This window comes from Trachemys scripta, chromosome 13 (genome assembly GCF_013100865.1).
Source record: "Trachemys scripta elegans isolate TJP31775 chromosome 13, CAS_Tse_1.0, whole genome shotgun sequence".
NCBI lineage: Eukaryota > Metazoa > Chordata > Testudines > Emydidae > Trachemys > Trachemys scripta.
The window spans coordinates 36,607,289-36,632,864 of NC_048310.1; the positions used below are offsets into that span (position 1 = coordinate 36,607,289).

The following is a 25,576-nucleotide window of genomic DNA, read 5'->3' on the forward strand; positions in this document are numbered from 1 at the left end:
GATTATGACTGTTACCTGTAACTTGAGTCTTGTCCATACACACACCCTTAACTTCAGTGTTGTGGTGCTTTTTACTTGAGTTGGCTGGATATCAAAGGGTATAAGCTACAGCTTGAGTTAGCACAGCCTGTTACCGGCTAACACAGTCACTTTGTGCTGCTAATACAATCATTTTGTGTGGGTTGGGTGTTGTTTTGCAGTGTGGTTGAACTTACTCGAGTGAGGCTAACTTGAGAGGAGTTATCTTGAGCAGCAAAGCCCTTTGTTGCAAAACCCTTTGATCCCATTACCAAGCTGTTGAGGAATTCTATCCCAACATGCAACTTTTGTAATGAAATCTGTGGAATAAAAGTACCACTGTGAACTGCTTCACAAAACCCACAACTGACCTCTCTGAAAAGACAAGGACACTGCACATGTCTATAGAAACCTGGTTTCAACAACATTACAATGTCTTGCCTCCTAACTTCCTCAACTCTAGAAGTTCCACTGTCAGAGATTGGGCATTAATTTTTTCTGTTGATGAGAATGTAACGTGTCAGCAGAAGAGAGTGAATGTATAGAGGCCGGTACCTTTTGAGCACAAGGAAGAAAATGGAGAATTTAGCCAGGGATATTTGGAGGAGCTATAAGGTATACTTGACAAGGCATGGTGAAGTTTTCTTGCAGTAGATTGAATGAGGCTGTGGGGATGAGAGTGATCATTTGGAGTATGCTTCTGCTTTCTCATGGTTTCACCGTATTGGCTTAAGAACCGCAATGCTTTCTTCTGAAAAACACGGTTTAACCCAACATGTCTCCAAAGAAAAACAGCTCTCTAAGCTTAGTAAACAGTTATTTTACGCTGTGCAGTCGTACAATGGAATCACTTAAAAAGAGAGGAGGATTCTCCCAGTGGTTCAGCAGCACGTGGATAGGAGATCTAAGATAGAAGCTAGATTTGAGACATTCATTCTGTTACAAGCAGGGAATGAGTGGTGTGTTATACTCCTCCTGTTTCAGAGTAGCAGCCGTGTTAGTCTGTATCCGCAAAAAGAACAGGAGTACTTGTGGCACTTTAGAGACTAACAAATTTATTAGAGCATAAGCTTTCGTGGGCTACAGCATCCGAAGAAGTGGGCTGTAGTCCACGAAAGCTTATGCTCTAATAAATTTGTTAGTCTCTAAAGTGCCACAAGTACTCTTGTTCTTTATACTCCTCCTGGAAGTTCAACATCCTGCCACTGATTTGGGTGCTAGTTTTTCCAGATTGGTCCAGTATGTTGAGTTGCCTGGATACCATTGTGATGAGGCCATATAAGCAATACCAAAATAAGCCTGGATTCAACTCTAAACCATAGCAGACTTCATGTATGTGGATGCAAAACTTTTTTTTTGCTTGCCTTTTAGTTGAGATTTTTTTTTTTAGAGAGACAGAGTCTGAACCAAGCACTTAATTCACAGTAGCTTGCTTTTTTTTTTTTTTTTTTTTTAGTGTTGCTGCTCTACCTGCTGATCTGCCAGATTAATTTACTGTCTGAAATTCTATCCTTTTATTTCTTTGGCGTATGCTGTCCTGCAGTTACAGAATAAAAAAATTCTGTGCAGTATTAGAGCACTATTTGGGTTAGAACTTAAGATAAATCTATTTGGTAGCTGTGAAAATAAGTTGTATTTCAGTCCTCTCTTGATACTCTGTTGTTGTTGGGAGCTGTGCATGACAAAGAGAAGGATGAAGCCAGCAGCAATTTTAAAGAGTACGTCACATTTTTACTGTAATACTGAAGTATCGATTGTTGACTTATTTGTAGGCTTAATGCAGAACCATTTCCTTACTTAGTGTCTGAATATCCATTATGCTGTTGGCTCAATGCCAGCATGTTGAAATCCTGCATTTTATAATATAATTTGGCATCCAAGAGTTCCAATGTGGTTTTGATTTTAAAAAGTGGACATGCCTTGAGTTTCCATGTTTTAGTATTTAACTTCTGCATACTGGAAAGAATCTCTAAAATAAGAGCTTCATGTTGGTCCCTGAAAACTAGTTATCAAGTGGTAGAAAGCATGAAACCATTCAAATTGGACTCTATCAAAAAGCTCGTGCATATTGAAGACATTGGGGGAAGTGTAGGAATGTTGTCTCATTGTTTGCTTGTACTCCTCCCTCAGTCTGTCTAGATCTAGTGTCTGATACTTAGATTACATGCTTTGGGGCAGGGACTGTCTTTTTGTACAGTGTCTAGCACTGCGGGGTCCTGGTTCGTGACTGCGGCTCTTACGCACGATAGTACAAATAATAAATAATAATTACTTTGCCATTATTTTTCTCTTTTATAGAAAACTCTTTTTTATATTGGTCTTTCCTTTTTGTTCATAGTTTTAAAAGATCCGTTTGAATTAAAGGTTAATAGACTTGCACACAAAAACAGATGTCTATCTTCTTCTCATAACTCATCTCAGCTGCAATGTACAGCGCTCCTTTCTCACCTGGAATTTAAAACCACCGATTCCTTGCTCAGTCTCTTGGGGGTCTGATCCCTACGTATTGTATTAAGCGGCTTAAGAGTATTTCTTGTTCTGCATGGTCCATTCAGAAGCTCAAGGAGTCAGGCTGCTTAGACAGTCTTCTGGGTTACAGAAACAAGAATTTCAAGCTCTTTAGAAATATATGTAACCTAGGACCTGATCTTGCAATCCTTACTCAAATGGGTAGTTTCATCCCTAATGATTATTCATATCCACAAGGGCGGCAGGCTTGAGCCTATAGTTCAGGGGCGGGCAAACTTTTTGGCCTGAGGGCCGCATCGGGTTTCGGAAATTGTATGGAGAGCCAGTTAGGGGAGGGGGTTGGGCCCGACCCCCGCCTCCTATATGCGCCCTCCCTCCCCCCCAGGACCCCTGCCCCATCGACACCCCCCCGCTCCCTGTCCTCTGACCACTCCCAGGCTCCCGCCCCTGACTGTCCCCCGCTGCCCCATCCAACCCCTCCTCTCATTCCTGACGGCCCCCCCCCACCCCACCCCCCGGTCCCCTGCCCCATCCAACACCGCGTCTCCTTGTCCCCTGACGGCCCCCGGAACCACTGCCCCCTGCTGCCCCATCCAACCCCCCCCTCCTTCCTGACTGCCTCCCCGGGATCCCTGCCCCCATTCAACCCCCCTGTTCCCTGCCCTCTGACTGCCCCAACCCCTATCCACCACCCCAAACTCCTCTATCCAACCCCCCCCGCTCCCTGTCCCCTTACTGCGCTGCCTGGAGCACCGGTGGCTGGCGGCGCTACAGCTGCGCTGCCCGGCTGGAGCTGGGCCACACTGCCACCACACAGCTCAGAGACCGGGTCAGGCTGCCCCAGGAGCTCGCAGCCCTGCTGCCCAGAGCATTGCATCAGCAGCGGAGCGAGCAAGCTGAAGCTGTGGGGGAGGGGGGACAGCAGGGGAGGGGCCGGGGGCTTGGGGGCCGGGCAGGATGGTCCCGTGGGCCGTAGTTTGCCCACCTCTGCTATAGTTCATATGTTAGGATTAGAAGCAAATACAGGAAGTTAAAGGAGATTGCAGGTGAACCTTCAGCAGCTCAGATCACAGCTTTGTACCGTACCAAGTGTGGGATAACAGTGTGGGGCTTTCTGTGTGCTGAAAGATCAGGAACCAAGAATTTTCCCTCCGGCAACTATCCTGTGTTTTATTGAATCTTTTTCACTCAGACTTCTAGCCAAGACTTACTGCAGTCCATTTCCTGCCATTTCAGCTTTCCATTCAATTATAGGGGTTTAGAAGGTAAAGTTATCACCTGTTAGACCGTACCTTTTAAAAAGGAGATGAGCCGCTTATGCTTGCCAAAAAGCTTATGATTTTCTCCCAGTGGGACCTAATAGTAATCGTTCCAACTTTAAAGCGAAAGTCAATTTGAGCCAGCAATGCTGTCAACTGAAACTTCTGCTGACAACATCTATGTTGAAATTGACTTTTCCTAATACTAAGGACGCTCTGGGAGAAATTTGTATTGCAAATCCTTATGCCCTCTTTCCTCCTTCCCTATCTCTCTAGCCATGAAGATGTAGTATTTTTATTTTTAAATGGTCAGCCCCTCTGATTGTCCTGTGCAAACGTAGCCTTTCATGTTGGCCAACTTTCCTGCCAAGGAATATAAGGATATCTAAGAAAAACAGGCCATCTACTGTTTAAATGTTCTCTTCCTTTTGTTGTTTGATGCCTAGCTTCTCCAGGCTCCTGTTATTAGGGTTTGATTGTAGACCTCTTTCCATTGGCTTCCTGGTATGTAAGGGGTAGAGAAAGACAGCAATTATGAAACAATTTGGAGACGATGAATCCTCTTGTCATTTCCACATTTAATGGAAAGGAGAGACTCTATCAAGTTGTTCTTCAGATATTAAGTCCATCTTTATTAGTATGACATAGGGTACATAATTTTTAAGTACTCTGTCACACTCTTTCCATTGACTCTGCTATGGCCATAGTTAAGGCTAAGTTTTTGTGTCAGATATTTTTAGTAATAGTCACCGACAAGTCACAGGCAATAAAGAAAAAATCATGGAAGCCTGTGACCTGTTCCTGACTTTTACTAAAAATATCTGACAAAATGAGAAGCCACTGGGCAGCTGCGGGGGCTGGCTTGGAGCTCCAGGGTTTTACTCCACCCGTGGCTCGGAGCTGCGGGGGTCTCCCTGCCCCCAGCGGGGGCCGGGGAGGTGCAGGGGTCCTTCTGCCACCTGTGGTGGCTTGGAGCTCGGGGGCCATGCCACCTCAGGTGGCAGGCGTACCCCACAGCTCCCTGCCCCCACGGGAGGCGGTGGGACCCTGCAACTCCCAGCCGCCACGGGCAGAAGTCATGGAGGTCTTTGGAAGTCACAAAATCTGTGACTTCTGTGACAAAATCGTAGCCTTAGCCATAGTCCCTGTATACCTGACTTTAATCAGAGCTTAGTTTTAGAAGCTAGAAAAGAGAGAGGGCATTACCATATAACATTTTAATTTATAGAGTGGCAACTACTATTAATAGACTTTAAATAATTGCAATGCCAATGCCAATTTAAGTTGACCTGTTCCACTTTTTTAGATTCTTGCAATTGCAAGAGATGATAAACTGTCTCTCTACAGGAGGGTAAATTAATAGGTGTCCCGTAAGGCCTGGAAGTGACAGGATTTGATTGCATTCCTCGAACGCTTAATACCTAAGGCTCTCAAATTAGATAGCAAAGAGGATCTGTTGAAAGAATCCATGGACTTGCAAGAAAGGTCTTTGCTGATAATGAAGGATGCAGGGTGACAGTTATTTGGGGAGTGTTAGACTACTTCAGTAGCTGGAGGATCCTGGTTGCAGCAAATAATATTAAAGATATTTTAAAAAGAAATAAAATATTTCCCTTCGCTACAGCTCACCCATGCCCCAAGTGAACATGGACAAAAATTAATATTGCCAACAGGGAACTGGTCCCAAATCAATGTCTAGTTAGTTATTGCATTATGTCTCGACTGGCTACTGATGTATTTTTCATGAAGAGGTGGCAGTGGACTTTGTAATGGCCATATTACTGAAGCTTCGTCTATGTAGTGGTCCAAAAGAAATGTATTCTTCCAGAAAAGATGTTGATTGACCCAGACCCAATGCAAAAATATCCACAGGCCTCTGTTATTGATCAAATGATGATTTAGAAAGGAATATATTTCAGGGAAGTCTCTCTGAATTATACAACATGTTGCTGCACGGCTACCAGTTCAATGGAATACATGTAAGGTAGATTCAAGTTCATGACTGAAGCTAAATTGACTACAATATTAGATGTATCTCTGAGTAATAAACATTATATGATGAAATAGTAGTTTTTACTTTCCAAGCCTGATATACTTCACTATTCAAGATAAGATCCAGATGTTCAAATTGTAGATGTGTGGTCAGGATTTAAGAAGTCTGGGTGGCTCGGGTAGAGGGCCAGTGGCTGGCCAATATCCTTATTAGGTTACCTGCCATTAGTTGATCTATCTGGGCCTTAAACATAACTTTAATCAGTAAAGGGATATTTGTATAAGATCCTTTCTGTTGGATTCCTTTTTGATGGACTTGTTGCAACATACTCCCCATTTGCACTGTGCTCTGAGCCTGCAGTGTAGCAAGGCCCTGAATGGTAGCTGGAGTCTCTTCTAGTCTTTGGGGGGGAAATAAATTATATTTAGGGGGGTTATTTTGCATGACATGTAAATTATATAAAGTTAATGGATTATCAAAATAAGTCAGTTTTGCCTGAAAATATATTGAGATGTGAGCAGTGCAGTTGTGATTGGATCTTTATGCTACCCCCTTGTAGATGTTAAATGGATCTCTTTCTAAGTGCAACACTTTGGTAGTGTAACACTCTGGTTGTTATAGACATTAAGCAATAAGCCATTGTGTATGCCTTGCTCTTTGTGGCAATAGTTGCAATTGATGAAGATACTGGCTTGACAGCCGTGAAGAATGAAGTCCTCAATTTATCCACAGACCAAGTACCGCGCAAATGGAGCTATGCAGCCTTTCCCTCTCTGCCATTGCTCCCCAATCCTGACCACTCATCATGCCCATTCAGTCCTTGGTCCTTCTTCTTGGAGCCAACAGAAATGCCAGTTAGTGTCAATTTCTCTGGTGGTTTTAGCATAGACACTTGTTCACCAGGAGCTGAAGCAAGATCAGTAACGCTTTTTGCAGAAACCACTGACGGGCCTTTAGATATTAATACTTTTGGTCACTACTGATCTAGTTTGTGTTTGAGCTGGTGACTTCCAATTGAAAGATGCTCTATCCTTTTTCTACAAAAACAAGGAGTCTGGTGGCATCCTAAAGACTAACAGATTTATTTGGGCATAAGCTTTCGTGGGTAAAAACCTCACTTCTTCTTGAGGTTTTTACCCACGAAAGCTTATGCCCAAATAAATCTGTTAGTATTTAGGGTGCCACCAGACTCCTTGTTGTTTTTGTAGAAACAGACTAACACGGCTACCCCCTGATACTATCCTTTTTCTATTCCTCTGAGGCAGCCCATGTTCCTTCTTGAGAGAGCTTGTTTTTGTCTTTATCTGTGCACTTGACAAGGTTGTCTCTTTGTGAAAGACTAATCCCTGTTTCGTATGGCTATGCACATTGCCTAAAATGAAAGCCTCTGTGTACTCTCCTCATTTGCCTGGAACGAGTTCTTGCTCCTCTTTTAAACTGACAGCTTGTGGCTCAGTTTTCTGTGAGCTTCTCTTATCAAAGGGTGAGTGAGGGGGATGAAATAACAAATTTTCCATATTTGCTTCCTTACCTGTGTGCTTGGGGGGGTGTGTGTCTTCTGGGGTTCGACCTTTCCCTTGGCATTTGTTGCTTCTAGAAGAGTGCCTGCACCAGCAGAGCCGCTGGTCTTATAAGACGTGCAGCTTTGCCACCCTGCACCATGCCTGAGTCCCCTTTATTTGAGTCCCCTTTTTTTGTTGTTTCTTTCTATTCAAACCCAAGAGACAAATATGTTTACTTCCCCTCTGAAAGGTGACATCCTATCCCTACTCAAAGGAGACAGTACTGGACTGGGCCTAGGAGAGGAAAGGAAGATCTCCTCCACACTGTTTAGTATTTCTAAATTAATTTGTAGTGGCAATCAGATTTTTTTTTTTTTTTTTTTTTTTAATGTTGGTCTTCTGATTCTGGGACAACACCCGCATAAAAATGGTGTTTGAAGGAGAAGTGATAGGTTGTTTTCAGACTGTGTTGCTAGCAATTTCATGATGTTCTCTCATCAGAAATTGCAACGTTGTGGTGTGTGAGGAGGAATCAGGTGTCTCCGCCAAAATCTGCAGGAATTCCCTGCTTAGTTGTTACAGGTATTTGGTATGTATGGTTACCGTCTCTAACTCTCCCTGTGGAGAAGATGTGAGAACAAACCGTACATGATTGTCATGGCGGTTGAATGCACTACTGGAGGGTGCTGCGGTAATGACTGCAGCGTAAGAACCTATATAGATAAGAATTGACTTAAATTAAACCCACCTGCACACCAGCATGGATTTCAAGTAAGCTTTCACATGTAAAATTCAGGTTGGCTCTACAAGGCTAGTGTAAAAAGAACAGGAGTACTTGTGGCACCTTAGAGACTAACAAATTTATTAGAGCATAAGCTTTCGTGGACTACAGCCCACTTCTGCATCTGAAGAAGTGGGCTGTAGTCCACGAAAGCTTATGCTCTAATAAATTTGTTAGTCTCTAAGGTGCCACAAGTACTCCTGTTCTTTTTACACTAGCCTTGTAGAGCCAACCTGAATTTTACATGTGAAAGCTTACTTGAAATCCATGCTGGTGTGCAGGTGGGTTTAATTTAAGTCAATTCTTATCTATATAGGTTCTTACGCTGCAGTCATTACCGCAGCACCCTCCAGTAGTGCATTCAACCGCCATGACAATCATGTACGGTTTGTTCTCACATCTTCTCCACAGGGAGAGTTAGAGACGGTAACCATACATACCAAATACCTGTAACAACTAAGCAGGGAATTCCTGCAGATNAAGCTTTCGTGGACTACAGCCCACTTCTTCGGATGCATATAGTGCATATAGATGCAGAAGTGGGCTGTAGTCCACGAAAGCTTATGCTCTAATAAATTTGTTAGTCTCTAAAGTGCCACAAGTACTCCTGTTCTTTTTGCGAATACAGACTAACACGGCTGCTACTCTGATACAAGGCTAGTGTGTGTGTTTTGAAGTGCCTGAACCCCATGAGCGGCTTAAGCACCTTCTTTCTGATGTCAGGATTTCAATCCTAGTACATGCAGATGGATCAAACGCACGTTTCTTTAATGCTAATGACAGTAAATTATTATTTTTATTTGAGTCCCCTTCAGAAGAAATATTTTTTCCAAAAGGCTCGCAAACCTTGGTCGTCTCAGCTATAAAGTGGTAAACTATACAATGGATTCTCTCTCCCCACCTCAAAAATTAAAAACTCCAAACAAATCTGGGAACTAATGAAACATGCTAAACTCCACCATTCAGTCACACTGCTTTTTATTGCAGCTCATCGCCTTCCATTTCGATTATAAACTCTTCAAATTGGAGATGTCGTCTTCATACCTGCCTGTAAAATGTGCATCTGTGGTGAATCAAGCCCTATGTTCTTCATTTTCAATCTTCAGCTGGTACTGATCATGCAGAAGAAGCTGGTAGAAGCATAACCTTTATCTGTGTGTGTGTGTGTGTGTGTGTGTGTGTGTGTGTGTGTGTGTTTGCGTTTTGGGCCCTGTGCTATGAAAATTCAGGGACTGTGTGTGAGGTGACAGAAACGGGTATTAATAATTACATTCTGGCTAATCATAGTAGAAAGATCATGATTGCTGGTAGCTGATGCTTTGCTACTTCCACTGAAGTTAATAATTCATTGTTGGACTGTGTCAAAGGGTGCTCTTAAATCAGGTCCCTTAGTGGATTAGGGACATCAGAGAGCCATCACTAGGAGCTAAAGTTGAAAGATGGACTTGTTTTTTGACCGTCATTAACTTGATTTGGGTCTCTAGAAGATACTTGGTTAACTGCGTTGGTTCTGTGCTCGTTTGAATGTACAGCAGTGAAGGGTGCTGGATTATAACTTCTCATGGAATTCTATTAACCGTTGTAGTGGCTAAAATAAAAAATACTGAAATTAGGGAAAGTGTGTGTGGCCACCCAGCTGTATTTGAACATTATAATTGTATCTCTGGGTTAGGAGGACTTTGCATACGATGATGCTGAGGTGACAATTTTATAAAAGAGCTCTTTGAGCATGGACTTCTTTGGATTTCCAAAGTGAACCTCCCAGTGAGAGTGCACTGCTAGGAGAGAGATTCCAGTTTGGTCATGTCAACACCTGCAGTCCTCTGCAAGCGGGATTGATGTTCAGGGCTTGTATGTTTAAAAAAAAAAAAGGGGGGGGGGGGTAGTGTTCTGAATTAAAAATTAAAATGTTCCTCTGCATAATTATAGACTCACACCATGCACTAGCGCTGCATGAGGGAGGGATTTCCAGACAGCGTTTAATGGTCCAAACACTGGACTTCTTTCTTTTTAAATGAGCATAGGCATGTTTTAAACATGCCTAGAATTCTGCAGCAAACTAGCTGTTTGGCTTAGGGTTAATTGTTTTTTAAGGTGATTATTCTCTTTAATGCTGGGGATGGAAAGTGGTTTGAATATGCATGCCACATTATAGTGTTGATAATAATATCCTAGTAGACATTTAACAATCACTTTGGGTAAATGGACACTTGTTACTCTTTGTTTAAACGATTACGACTGCATTGTCAGTGGATGCTGAGAGCATGGGTAATATCCTCGGTTCTTTGTTAAAAAGGCTCTAATTAAAACCAGTTCCTGCTCTCGTCTTTTGTATAAATATGGACGTGCAGTAGTTCAGCAATACTTTGTCAAATTGCTGACCTGGGTGCAAGTTCTCTCTTCAGTCTGACAAACTGTACCGCTAATTGGCATGTGGGGCATGGATGGCAGGAACAGCACGGCTAGTGTTAGTACTAATCCTTTTTACTAGTCTAGAAAGGGGAGGTTTCCCCCCTCCTGTCTGCCTCTTGGGGCTGTCACTATCTGCAGACTCAAAGGAGAATTCTTACCCCATCTGCCTAATCATAAAAGCAGCACATACTGATTGCTGTTGGGAGGTGTGTGGGGGGGTCTCCTAATGCCATGTGCACTATCCCCTGGACACTTGTCTGGAACAGACTTCAGGAAAGAGTTTGTACCTAAATGCAGAACTCCTTTGTGCCACCTTATCAGACGGCAGTTTGATTCTTGGGTTTGCTGTTTTTCATGGGAGAGGTGTAGGGGCTCACGCATTGGTCTGGGAACCAGTAAATTGAGCTGCAATCTTAGCTCTGGCACTGACTCTTTCTATGGCCTTAGGCAAGCCACTTTCTGTCTGCATTAGTCCAAAAACTTTATCAAGCACCGCCAAGCCCTCGCTTCCCTCCAGTGAATGAGGTTCAACAGTAATACACATTTATCGTAGTTCAAATTTAGTTCTGCACCGTTCTCATGTGAACGTATGTGTAGGATGCAAAACAGGGTATTAACGTGGTGTTGACATTCCTTTCTCCTAGGTGCCCTTTTATTCTAATCTGCTCAATGTGGCTCCTGCACTCACAGCCCCTCTTATTAATCCCCGCACACCAAGAGGATGACAAGTGTTTCTCTGCAGATCTGCTAACGTGGGCAGTCCATTGGGTGGGTACTGCTGCCCTCTTTCTAAAGAGACCTAGAACGTCACTAATACTAGATAATCAGTCTCCACCAGCCTGGCAGAGGGAGGAAGAGAGAGAATTCCTTAACCAAAACCAGCGCGACAGTGAAGTTGGATTAGCATTGGATTAGCCGTGAAAAAGATTTTCAGGAAGGAAGCTACCTACCACTGTTTTAACGGACTGCCAACAATGCCCATGATTGTCGCTGGCTAATGCTCATTGATAATAGCAGACACAGTAGATGTAGACGCTCAAACGTGAGCTAATATAAGAAAAGATCCAGGAGAGCTTTTCATGCTCATTTCCCCACACAAGACTCTCTCAAGTGAAAGCTATGAAGCGCAGATTACTATGAAGCCCCAGTGATTGTATTGTAGGTTGCTTTAAGGGAGTTACTTGAATTTAAGGCAGGAAGTGGCAACGGCTTCTGTTTTTCTGTTTGTATTGAAAGAAACTATCCTTTTGTCCACAGAGATGTAGCTGTGTGTTTGAGAGGTAGGAAGTCTTTTGTTGGGTCTGATGAAGAGAGAACGCACGCACACAAGAGAAAAGAAGATGGGAAGTGAAAGTAACACAAAGGCCTGGTCTACACTAAACCCCCAGTTCGAACTAAGATACGCAACTTCAGCTACGTGAATAATGTAGCAGAAGTCGACATACCTTAGTTCGAACTTAAAGGTACTTGCCGTGGGTCCACACGCGGTAGACAGGCTCCCCCGTCGACTCCGCCTACTCCTCTCACGGAGCAGGATTACCAGCGTTGACGGCGAGCACTTCCGGGATCGATTTATCACATCTAGACAAGACGTGATAAATCGATCCCAGAAGAGCGATTGCTTGCTGCCGAACCAGCCGGTAAGTATAGACGTACCCAAAGAGTGGGCTGTTCATATAATGTCCATAATTTAAAAGTCTGCTTGACCTGCATGGGATTTCCTGCCTCACAGGGTGAAGTCAGTTGAATTCCTTAGACACACACCTCTTCCCTCACTCCATCTCTCTGATAGGCAGGTTAACATTTAATTGTCCTATTGGAATATAGTTGTGGACACCGATTGTCCAAATGACTGTGATGTGCACTTCACAAATTCTTAGACTAGATCATTAAAATTGTTCATAACCCTTTTCTGTACTATTTCTGCTTCTCTCTCTGTTCGGGACATGGTGCATTATCCTAGGATTTGCATAACTCCCCTTGCCACTGGCCCCACAACCTTTGACAGTCATTTCCTACCTGCCCCTACAGTAGCTGCCCCTATGTCCAGTAAGGATTGAGAGGCACGCTGACTGAATGTTTCTACTAAAGTGATCACAAGTGAAGTGATCACCAGGCTTCAGATTTTACCACTTCTTTGGGATGAAGTTCATATCCCTCAGAGCTATTGCTTTCAGATATCTGCAAACTTGGGAAAGCAACACTGCATTGAGTTACATTGCATTACATTACAGTCCTAGATTCCAAGGCCAGAAGGGACCACTGTGACCATCAAGTCTGATCTCCTGTATTGCACAGGCCAGAGAATTTCCTCCAAATAATTCCTAGAGCAGGTCGTTGAGGAAAAACACCCAGTCCTTATTTAAAAATGGAGAATCCACCATGATCCTTGGTAAACTGTTGCAGTGCTCAAGTACCCACACTGTCAAAAATGTACACCTCATTAGGCAGGCTTTCTTTGCAACCATAAGAGCTAGAAATGAAACATTTTTAAAATAAAAGCTTAGATGTAAGGCATAGTTCTGCAGCATTTACGTGGCCAAGAAGTAACAGAAAACCTCTGCAGCCAGGATCATGGCTCTGTTGTGTTAGACGCTGCACAGATGCATAATAATAGGCAGCCCCTACCCCAAAGAGCTTCCAATCTAAATAATACCTTTTCTTCCTTCAGGCATGTGGCTAGACAGTGAAAGCAATCCGTGTGCCCAACACATGTGGTACTATACCATCTCATTGTGAAGAGTAGGCTAGGCAGGTGGCAAGCCTTTCAAAAATACTATATATCTGGGTCGGGAGCTGCAGTACTCTAGACTACATTTCTTTCCTACTCCTGAAAAAGGATGAGCTGCTGAAGTGTGCAGAACTAGCAAGAGTCCCTCAGTTACTGAGTCACTTGGAATAAAGAGGAGAAATAAATGAACTAGATTATATCTATGAAAATATTTTAAAAGTTTCCTTCTCCTTTCCCTTCCTCTCCCAAAATGGATTCTGCCCAACCTCGGGGGCAGTTTGTCAGTAGCTTTTCCTTAAATGGTACTGACTGGGGGATTTCCCTTTAAGAACATCAGTGTGTTGAACCCTGTTTTCATCCATGCAACTTCTGGTTTAAGGCTCCAGCTTCTCGGTACAGTAGTTATTTGATCAGAAACGAGGAGGGTTTACTTTTTGCATTGCTAAAGGAAAAACTCCCCCTGGCTTACTCCTCCCTTGTCGCAGTAATTTGAGAGAAAGCTCAAGTTTGCTCATTTCAAAGCACAAATACAGTGCCTGGAAGAGACAACTCAGCCACTTGTGAAGTTCCCTGTACTGTGAAGCCTCTGAGTTGGCCTTAGAGGTGCCCACTGTTGCCTCTCAAATTGATAAGTCTGAGTCACAAAGCACATTCTGCAAATATAGCGGCTATTAAGTGACAGAGCCACCAAAACAGGTAGTGCAGTGTTAATTCAGAGATCCAGTTTTCTTCGCTGCCTAGAAATAAACTGTACATCTCTGGTGCTGCTTTTTTGCTAACACTCTGTTGCTCGACGAGGGTTGTTTTTAATTAATAAAACAATGGAAATAGTGAATTGATTTGATGTTGATGTCGGTGCTGCGTATGAACTTGGTGTTAACGTGCATTAAAATGGTGCTTTGTTAGTTCTTCATACTTCAAAAAAAAAAATAAAGCTCAGATGCCCGAGATGCTCGGATTTTTTGTGAGCAAATATTAAGTTTGCATTTGATTGGCAAAATTTCTGCATGGGGGAGTGTGATTAGAGCAGGGTTATGCTGAAAAGCTTTAAAATTCAAAGAGTTCTGTGCACCCATAAATTGTTAATGATGGAGGGAGCTGAATCATTACAGGTTGTATGTGTTAAATGTGCAGTTTGAGTGTGTGCATTTAGCCGTCTGATAACGGTACGCTCACAAATTGTAAAGCACTTCATCATGGTGGTGTGTTTTGGAGATCAACAAATACATTCCTTAGTTCTTTGGTGCTTCTAATTTTTTTTCTTTAAGATGGGGGTGGTTCGTTTCTCGATTTTTCTCTGGCTTTCTGCACTGTAATGATGGCACCATCACCTGACTGCTGGAATATACTGGCCTGACTTTAATCATCGGGTGACTGGCTCTTAACATGGTTTCATCTCTGCTGTTTTACATCCCTTCCTGTAATTGCATGATTGCTTGCAGCATTGAATTTCTATTGGTGACAATGAAAGACACATTGATATTTTACATAACCTTTTACTTTTAATTGGATGCTTACGGTGTATGTGCAAAAGTAATACTTTAAAAAATCACCTTCTGTAAGCAGCATGTTTTATCCTTCAGATTCATCATAACAATATTATATATTGTTTAAATATCATGTGGAAAAATGGTAGTTAAGCTAAACGTATGTTAATAGAGGGTCTGCATTTTCATGTCGCTGACCGTTTTGTTGGGCTGTATATGCCTGCAATGCAATAACCTCTGCTCAAAGCTACAATTAAGTCCAAAGGTTAATTTAAATAGTATCTAAATCTTTAACCACCAAATAACCCAAATATATAAAAACAATAGACTCAAGACTCTTTTTAATAAAAAAAATGACACCAGTTAGTACACTGTTAAATTAAATGAACAAAATATGTTGTTTCAGCATATTCTGCAAGTCTAAAATGGCAGAAGCTCTCTGTATAAAATCTAACTACCACTTTTTTCAGCCTCATGGTATGTGCAAATTCATACTGCTCAGTTCAGGGAATAGCTTCACAACTGGTGTTACAATCTGTGGCCACAGCACTGCATCACAATGCAGCAAATGCATTTTCCACATTAACTAAACATGACAGCTGAAACGATTATTAACCATGCAAGATGTTGGAAGTCATCAAAAATTCACATCAGAGTCATTGCAGTGGCTTGGGGGAAAAAAAAAAACACTAGAATCTTTCCCCTTGCCTGGATATTGTCCCTCCCCCTTCTTAAATCTTACATGGTACAGTCCATTAACAATAAAATATCCTTCTGTAACCTATAAACTGCTACTCCCATCAGTTACTGGTTTCAGACTGATGCTTTCCTTAGAATTTTAAATAAAGCACCACTGAAAAATTATATAGATGCTTTATGGGCAGTGGTGTACAGCGGTGGAGGCAGCTGCTTTCTCATTGTCTTGCTGGACTCTTCACTGTCTCAGCCATTTCAGGACTTGCAGGGTTTTTTTTGTTTGTTTTCGTTTTTTTTAAAGATGAAAAAACTTGAGCATTAATACAGAAAGAGACAGCTGTATAAGCCCAAATTTTAGGCATTTGAAGTATTGCAGCCACAGCCAGTGTTAACAGGTTTGTAACTCCTCGGTTCTGTGATCTACAGGTAGGATTGTCTATATTTAAAATTATATATAAAAATTAAGGTAAAAGCTTACTGTTAAATAGGCTGACAGTTGTTTTTTAAGGTTTCGTATCATAATTTTTCTTGTGGATACTGGCATAGTTTGTTTAAATTTTGTAGGTGAGGAATTGTGAACAGGTGGATCATTTCAGAGGAATAACCTTCTAATCAAAGAGAAACCTTAAGATCTATGCCTTTCTCGTCTTATAGTATCCTTTAGAACAGCTCTAGGGTGGGGCAATGTGGTGTCGGCTTTTGGATCTTGATTGTCGCCTTTTTAAAGATTCTCTTTGACGTAGCTTTTGTTTGAATTTAATCAGAAACATAGTAGTATAACTTCTTGCGTGTGTTTTATTCCTGTCTTTCTTACCTACAATATAAAACATTTGCCGAAGTATTTAAAAAAAAAAAGAGACACTGTTTATAATATGGCTTTCTAAGTTATCACTGTGGTAGAAAAATACATATATACACATCAGTTATGGAAAACTTGCTAAGTCGCCTCTGTTTCTACAAATGCACTAGTGATTTATTTAGAAGACACATTAAACCTTGTTTTGGGGAAGGGTTTCAAATCTGGCATAGAAATTACAATAATTTAAAGAGGCTCGAATGCAAAATATTCCCCATTTTCAGTAGCCAAGTAATATACTTGGCAATATTGTCTTTTTGCTAGTTATTTAACTAAGAACATAAAGAAACTAACATAGATTCTCTCCATTTTAGATTCACCCCTCCCCTTCAGGTAATAAGGTGTGTGAGAACAGGGCTAAACTTCCAAAATCATTGGAATATAAACCACTCAGGGAACAAAAATTTATATATATTATGTGTATACATATTTTAGGGGCCTGGATTAGTTAGGTGAGTATCAGCTGATTGTTACACTAGAATCCACAGACTCTCAAACTGCATGCTAATTAGCAACTCTGTCTGTCTGCCTGTCTTTAGAATGGGAAACGAAAGTATAGCTTTTCCTTGCTTAGGCTGTAGTCATCCTTCACAGTGAAAAGTGGATTAATCAAATGTGCCATGTTGGGACCATAACTGTGCTTATGAAGTAAAGGCAATAGAGAATTATTAGCCCACTTCGCAGATTCATCTCCGAATATCAAGGTGTATAACATGACATGTCCTGCACCCTTTCTATTGTTAAGTGTGAAATGTGTGAACCTTTCTGCAAAGAGAAATGTTGAAGGACTGACCTTGCTTGACCAAAAAGTTCTATGACTAAGCAAGATGACCTGTTTTAAGGAAGTCTCACCCCAGAAACAGTAGAGCAAGAAATTGACTCCTTAGATAAAAGACAATGAAATGTGTGGTTTGCATGTGTGAAAAGATGGAGGAAGCCATCACCACTGACCCTGTGTGGGAGATGGTTCAATTATCCTTGCAGTTGGTATAGTGTTGCAAATTATTTTCCTTTGTCTGAAGTGGGTGGGAGCCAGAGTTCAACTGAGCTTTGTAAATTAATGTATGGAAAATATCGAAGGCACCGTTTTTAACAATTAGCACTAGCTCTGTTATAATAGAACTCTGTCTGAAATCTAGTGGCAGCAGCCGGAGTTGGCATATTGTTTGCATTAAAGTCCTAAAGCTCATGTGCCTTGTTAATGTAACACACAAATAATGCTTGTACATCAGGAGAGTTCCTTAGCAAGGGTGGAGTACAATCAGGAGAAAAATGGAAGCCTTTTGTCTACAGTGTGTACTTACCAGATTGATGTAATGGTCTAAGTATAAAAAGTTTAAATCACAGGCGTATACCATACATAGGTAAAGTAGATTTGCAAATAAATAACATTTTCATTAAAATGTATCCTTGATTGCAGTAGGAAATGATTAAAGATATGCTTTTATCACCATGTATTGTAATATATAACCATTCAAATAATAATTGTATAATTATAACAGGCATATTCTTACTGACTTCTGTATTTTTTTATTGTAATGATCAGCACTTTAATCATTCATAAATAATTTAAATGATTAATGTATCGGTAATGTGGTATGAAAACATCATTTTTAAAGGCTACGAGATGTTTAAATTTAGTATTTAAAGATATTGTGGTATATTTTAATTTCCTTCCTCAAAATAGCTTTGTCTCCACTATGGAGAAAGGATTTCTGTATTTTCCAAGGGAAATGCTGCCATGTTGGAATTACTTAGTGTTAACCAAGTATCTCTGATTATTTAAAATATTTTGGAATAATGGACGAACTGGCCCCTGTTTATTTTGTGACTTGTCTGGATGATTTTGCTAATGTTTCCTAAATACTTATTTAAGAGTGCATAACTTCAGAACTGTTGATTGTTTCAAAACACAGTTTTGTATAAATTGTGCTATAGAACGCCTGTAGTTCTTGAAACTGAAATAAATATAACCTCGCCTCTTTTTTTTGTAGCTTTATCCAGCTTATCGGTTTACGAGCAAAATAAAGTGGATTTTACTTTTGTAAGGTTTTCTTTTGCATGTGGGGTTGTTTTGTTTCAAATTACTGTAAAAATGTTGCAGTAAATAGCATTGTGAAAGTGCTGCAATAACTAAACCTGTCTGTGCTCTGATTCTGTATTGGCATCCTGCTTTAACTTGGTTATCATCTTTACAATGCTGGCAGTATTTCAAGGGCTCTCTGAACCAGGCGTTGTCCCTCTGTCAATGGGCGTTGCTGCGCTCAAGCAATGGGCCCTTAAAATATGGATAAATGGTGGAAGGCTCTCACTTCTACCTTTTTTTATTCAAGAAGAAAGGTTACTAGTACTCACAAGGATTGTGCAGGAAACAGGTACATGTGGATTGCTGTAACACGTTGAGAGCATGATGTTTAGAATCCTTGCATGTGATTTGGTTTGAGAATGGGAAGTGTGTCAAACTCAAAGCATTAAGCTAGCTAGATAAAGGGGCAAGAGGGGGAGAGACTACAGATATTTCCATTAGATTTTACATAAAATATTTAGTTGAATTTTAAGATGTAACTTTTTTATATATCCCTAAAACTGTGGAAGAATATGTATGCAAATACCGATCAGTAATGTGATCAGTTTCTAAAAAGCTGCAGACATACATGTATTGCACAGAAGCGGTAGGGTTCGTATGCTAAAATAAAACAGGCAGCTCATCATAGAAGAATACAGCCTCTAAAGCAGAGGTAGTGAGTGGCAGGGGCTAAGAACGAAAGAAAGATTACATTAAAATGTGGGAAATGGCATGGAGGGGATTGGTTAAGTGTTAATTACCGGACTATTTGTCTAATACACTGTTTGTCTTGACAGTGTTCCAGGAGAGACATGTAATAATCTAAGAGTGGTCAGTCTTTTATGAATCAAATTGGCAGGTTAGCACTCGGATTCTAACTATATTTTCGGAAGAAACTAGTTTTCTATCTGCAGTTCCAGAGAGTTCTTGTGTCTGGCGACACATTACTGATAATGCTGAGTAAGACCGTCACACATATTGTTAATAGACCGAGTGCTTATCTCCTCAGTGCCTTGTTTCCTGTTCCTTGCACGCCCATTTTGTCTAAGGATTCTTAATGGAACCTGGAGAGAAATCTGCCCGCATGGCGGCTGCACGCTCCCTCTGTTCCCCTACATTTACAAGTCTGTCCTTTGGTGCTGACAGATTTCCAGTGACTGGTTTCTCAGTTCAAACAATCTCTCAAGGCTCGTGATCCAGCCCATCAGTGCAGAGAATTGAGGTGTGGTCCTCTGGGGTAACTGTGCGTTGAGCTTTCCTGCCCTTTAGATGCAAGAACACGGCCCTACCGGCAATTAAAAAGGAAAAAGTACAAATGGGGCTTGTCACTAGATTATTTGAGCATAGTTTCATGCTAGAGGAGAGAGCGCACAGCTTCGTTTTCTGGAAAATTGTGTGGTAACTACGGAACTAAAATAGCAGCAGATGTAGTAATAAAATGGCGTCATCAGTAAAATTAGTTTTGGTGGCCTGATTCAGGGTGTTCCTCGGCTTGGTTTCAGGAAGAGATGCCTTCGGTGGCAAGTGTTACCCTGTGGTGCTAGTTATGACTGGCACTTTTTAAGACCAGGCAAGAACACCTGAATCATTTTGATCTTCATTTAACCCCAGTATTCCATTTAAAGGAATGATGTTGGAAGAAGCTGGAATAGTAGCTTACCAGAGTAGATGATCTGAAATGATCTTTCTGTGTTACATTACATTGCTTCCTTATTGCCGTTTATAGACGATAGCACTTTGGATCCCAAAGCCTTTAGAGAGAAATACATGATAATTTTGTTTATTTCAAGCAAAACCGCTGGTTCCTAAGAACAGCCAAAGTGCAGTGTTTTATTTTGATTCTAGGTACTATGGTGCATACACACTTTTGTAGATTTGCAATAATGTTTCATTGTTTCTGCCATTTTTTTTTATCAGGATGCTAACGCGGGTGCATTTATAAGACAGGAGAGATACAATAGCTCCATTGATGGTTCTGAACAAAATCCCAGAGCAGACTCATTCTCTGCATTTAAAAATCTTGTTGAAAACAGAAAAAAGACATTCCACTAGTAAATTAGAAAATGGGAGAATTATCTAGGATTGCAGTTTGATAAGATTAGTCACCACCTCAACTTCTGGTGTGTATGGTTCATTCACTTCTGTCTAGAGCGGATGCCATTGCTAATGGTGAAACACCTTGTGCCAAATTGCTTTGGATGAATCAATCTCTTATGCTGAACCAATCTATCAGGGTGGGTCTATCCCCCATTTCAAATAATTGTATTGTGAGTAGTGCTATAAATACAATGTTGCCCTTTAACCAAAATGTCAAATTTTAATTGTTTGCTTTCACTAATACTAATGGGAGCTGTGGATGCAATTATTATTATTTTTGTTTTCGGGTATATTGTACCAGTGTTGTTAGCAAGCTGAGCTAGCACATTTGGGATGAACAGTGTAATAGTTGGCCATTCTATCTTAAACAATGTACAAGAGATCAATCACCTGGGTTCTCTTGTTTAGCTTTTGACTTTTCCATCTGGAAAGGTGGCTGCCTTCTTTCTCTGCCCTTTTCTCCCTTCTCAGATATGGTGCATCTATTCTTTGTCATGATATCTAAATAGATCAGGGTTCTTAGTAACGTTACATCTTGTTTATTATTTATACAGTGAACAGAGTCTGTCGAGTGCTTTATAGAACAAATAAGACTTAAGCACTTTGACATTGGAGACTATGGTTTAATTGTAGACATGACACAGAAAGTGAGAGTATGAGGATATCTAACAGTGGAGAGGGGAGGAATAGGAGAAGGGAGGATAATGCTTATAATACTTGTGTGTATCATGTCCGTGACTGTCATAAAAGCTGATGCATACAGAGGGATTCTGCAGCATTTCCTACAATCTATCATTTAAAGAGGCACAGTCTCAGGCAATTTGCCCCACATGTAGGTTTTGTAAAAATAACATCATACAAAATCTGACACCAATAGAAATGTTTGTGACTTAAAAAAAAAAACACTATAGAAACAGTCTTTTAACTCCACATTCCCCTATGCTGTCTGCATTTCAACCACGGCAACGTTGGGAAGGTCTCTTAGAACCCGAAAGCAAAATTGGCTGGTACACAAAAGTGAAACTGGCTATTCCGATTTCATTGTCATGAAATGGGGGAAAAAACAGCAGAAATATTTTAAAAAATTGATTTTAAAAATTTCAGTTTGCGTGTGTTACAAGTAACACAGGTAAGAGTATGTTTTTGTTAACAATATGATTTTTTTAACCCGATAGAGTCCCTTTTAAGATTAAAAATATGTCCAATTTTATAATTAGGTGTGGGATTATTAAACCTCACAAACTCCTGTGATGTCGGTAAAACAAGACTACAAAACCACATGAATTGAAACATTTCTGTGGATTTCCATGTGCTGTTAGGAAGTGAAGCAAATTGTAACTATCATTTAATGTAATAGAGTAGGAGGTTGCAATAGAGCAAAAGAGGACACCAAACAAAATGATATTGAATTAGAAGAAACCAAAATCAAGCTGAGACTTATTTTCCTATGCCAATAGTGATGATCTCTGCTCAGAAATAATCAGCACGAGCAACACTGCATAGCAGGAATATAGTTCTATTTTGTGACTCCAGTGTGAGTGACTGACACTATGTACCAGCAGGGAATAAATGGCAAATGCTATTTATAGTCACTGTATACACCTTTCACTCTCCTAGATGGCTGTGTGCAGCCAATATATTTTGGAGAACTAACATTTGTCGCATATGGCACAGTGGAGCTATTTAATATCAGTAGAGAATATTAAGTGTGTATCTGTGCTGAAAGGTTGTCTGGTGGCTAAAGCACAGGACTGGGAGTTAGGAGCGATGGGTTCTAATCCTGGCTCTGCCAATACACCCGTATCTCCTTCACAAAGGTAATGCAAAGATTAACGATGATCTGTCACTTTGAGATCCTTCTGGAGATAGAAGGTGGTAGAAGAGTGTGAAATATAGTTAGTCTGTTAGCTAACAGACAATTGACATTATTCAACCTAGTGAGTTCAGTTGTCGTGTGCCTTGCAGCCGTTGTAAACGTTCTTGTGCTGCCCTCTTAGTCACTCAACCCTGTCTACTTAGTCCACATGTCAAATAGACATACATTTCTTTTCCCATCCTGCTTCCTTTGAAAGTTACCAAGAATGAGACGCATGATTGAATTGGTCCATCCTCCCTGAAAATGTGGTCATTGCCTGCCTCTTTTAAATCCAGTGTACTGTAATTCGCCATTGTCATATCTGTGTGAAACAGTTAGTCCAAGTGTAATCCCTTTTCCCTTGGTCTTTCATTTCTTTATAGTCTTTGAGTGACTGTTTGTTCAGTCACCTTGCCGCTAGCAGTGAACACACCTGCATGTGTGTACAATGCCTAGAGCCGTCCTGTGTGCAAAGTTGTGATTTGTGGAGCTTTACTCTGACTGTCAGGATGATGGAACTTGAGAGTGTTTTCAGCAATCCTGCCTCACTGTATCAATCCCCATATGGTGATCTCCTAGCCTGTCTTATGCCCGCTGTAGACTTTGTGGGCCACATTTTCAAAAACTAGTCTCTCTGGTGTTGCAGGTGCAACTGCAGGAACAGTGATAGGCTGCAGATAGATGTTGGGTCTACCTGATTTGTGGGCGCACATGTTGCGTGTGTTTAAAAAGCCAGTAGACGCATTCTGTCATTTGTACCTGTAATTGATAGAGGGCACAAAGTTAGTAATCATTATTAGCAGAATAGACCATAAAGGGAGCCTTTTCTCATAGCTCCTCCACTCCTATCAAGATGATGCCAATTCATATCTCTTATCCTTACCTTAGAGGCATTATGTCTGTCAGGGGAGAACATTTCACATCTCCATTTGCCAGATCCAAATGGTTTCATCAAGAGCCAAAGATCATGCACCATCTGCTCCACGAATCTGCGAACTTCAAGAGAAACTGTTCTTTCAGCAGTTTCGAGAGCTTTCCCTGCTGTAGCTAAAAGCAGTACTGACATTACTGCAATAGAACCCCGCAAAGCTGCATCCGAAAACTCTGTTTCTAGCACAGATCAGCTTGTCTAAAGTGGTTAAAACAGTCCTAGCAAAGATGTCTCACTGCAGGCACTAATCTACAGCATGGAGCAATTTGCTTGTAAATATTTGCCCTAGGCTCACTGGATAACACAGAGATTAAAAGCCGCATTTAAAATTGAGCACTACATCAATGATACCCTGACAGAAGGGCAGAGAGGTCCTGCTCCACCTGATGCCACCTTTTAAAGCAAAAGTTGCAACCTGCGGCTTCAAAACAGCATGCAGCATCCTTGAACAGCCTTCCTGGCAAATGACAGATACCCCCTTTTTAGTTTTGCAACATATGATGCCCCCTGCTGAGTTTGAACAGTTAGTTCTATGCATAACTACCCAGCCAGAAATTGTGCCGCTATACTAAAATATGTTACTGTGGCTATATGTCAGCTCTCTGTACAGCATTTTGTTGCTGTAGGAGTAATTTCTGTGGTCCTCTTCGTCTGTAGTGGATTAACACATATTAAAATATATATGAAAGTAGCCTTGCAAAATTCAACTTGCTTGAAGCAGTGTGTTGCATAGTTTTGCTTTGCTTTTAAAAAAAGCGCAAGTGAAGTATCTTTAGGACCATCCCTGTGACCAGAATGATTGAGTTGTGTTTGTGCCTGAGTTGGTACATTTTCATGACTTAATATGTTTGAAATACTAACCACTGCAAAACGTATGTTACTCTCTGACCTTCAATTTAAAATGAATTAAATATGACCCACCATCCCATGGTGCTCTTAGACATGGTGGTAGTGGGGAACTGGTTGCCAACCTCTAAGAATGCAGCCAAAAGAGCAATAAATCTCCCTTGAGCAAACTATTTGAATTTCTCAGTGCAGCGTTCTGTGTAACGATGATTGACACTTACATTTTACCCCCTTAAACTTCAACATGTTTACTCCCTCTGATGCCGAGTAGCTGATTCCTGACCATGGGGAAATATGAATATTTCCAGTGTGCTCGGCTGCCTTTTTTCAGCTCAATCAATAATGGAAATCTCTTCCCACTTCAGAAATTCCTGTAGGATTTCCTAGCATAAACATAATGACAGGGAACTAATGCTTATTTGCAGTTTGACAAGCTCAGCTGCCTTTCTCAAACTCTGCCAACTTTCCATTCTGCTAAGCCCTGAAGTGCTAACTTCACCTCTCATTGAGTGTTAGCTTTTATCTTGTCTAATTTAAGGGTAGAAGAGGTAGGTCTCATTGTGGTTCTCCATTGAGACCATCTGTTCTGCCATTGAGCCAAGGACATGTTCCCTTCACAAAGACCAACTCATTTGCAAGGTGTGTGTTTTTGTTGAACAATTAATACTCAAGACATTGCTCTATACAGTGTGGCTACCCCTGTTCTACCTTCCTTCTTCACTTATCCATGCATTCTAACTTAGGACTTGACCATCCAGTCCTTACTTGCACACAACTTCCATTGGACTTCTAGTGCCCACTAACGCTAATTTCAGATTTAAGTGGGAGCTTGTTGTGAGTAAGGACTTCTGGATTGGGTCCTTCGCAGTGGGATCTACTTTTGCCCCATCTAAAATTCCCTAAGAGGAAAATCAGTTGTATAAAGCTTGCTGTGTTTTTCGGTCTCAGGCAGCAGATCTTAGGATAGCTGCCATGATACTTTGGAAGAAACCGTATACCTCGTATGCATGCCAAAATCTGTACCTGCGTCCAAAATCTATGCACAAGTTAAATCTACAGTAGAACCTCAGAGTTACAAACTGACCCGTCTACCACACTCCTCAGTTGGAACTGGAAGTATGCAATCCAGCAGCAGTAGAGACAAAAAAATAAATAAATAAATAAAATAAAAAGCAAATATTGTACAGTACTGTGTTAAATGTAAACCACTAAAAAAGGGAAAGTTTAAAAAAATTTTGACAAGGTAAGGAAACTTTCTGTGCTTGTTTCATTTAAATTAAGATGGTGAAAAGCAGCATTTTTCTTCTGCATATTAAAGTTTCAAAGCTGTATTAAGTCAATGTTCAGTTGTAAACTTTTGAAAGAAAAACTGAAATGTTTTGTTTTGAGTTACAAAGATTTCGGAGTTACGACCTGCATTCCCGAGGTGTTGGTAACTCTCTGAGTGTCTACTGTATTTGTTTTGCTGTTATATCAGCTACAACGCAAAAACCCTCAAAAGATCTGCAAAAACTCCCAAAGGATGTGCGATCTCAGAAATGTGAGAGAGCCTGAGCAAAGCCGAGTACTACATGTGCG

At 41.0% G+C, this 25,576-nt stretch overlaps 1 protein-coding gene across 3 annotated transcripts in view; it reads left to right on the top strand.

The window, feature by feature from the left end:
- Positions 1-25,576, top strand: part of NUP93 (nucleoporin 93) — a 133,681-nt gene that overhangs the window by 49,284 nt on the left and 58,821 nt on the right. The window contains exon 1 of one of the 3 annotated variants that reach the window (XM_034788236.1): positions 15,482-15,743. The exons of the other annotated variants lie outside the window; for them this stretch is intronic. The gene's annotated coding sequence lies outside the window, so the exon portion shown is untranslated. Of the gene's footprint in view, positions 1-15,481; positions 15,744-25,576 lie in introns of those variants that run through there. 3 annotated transcript variants of the gene reach the window in all.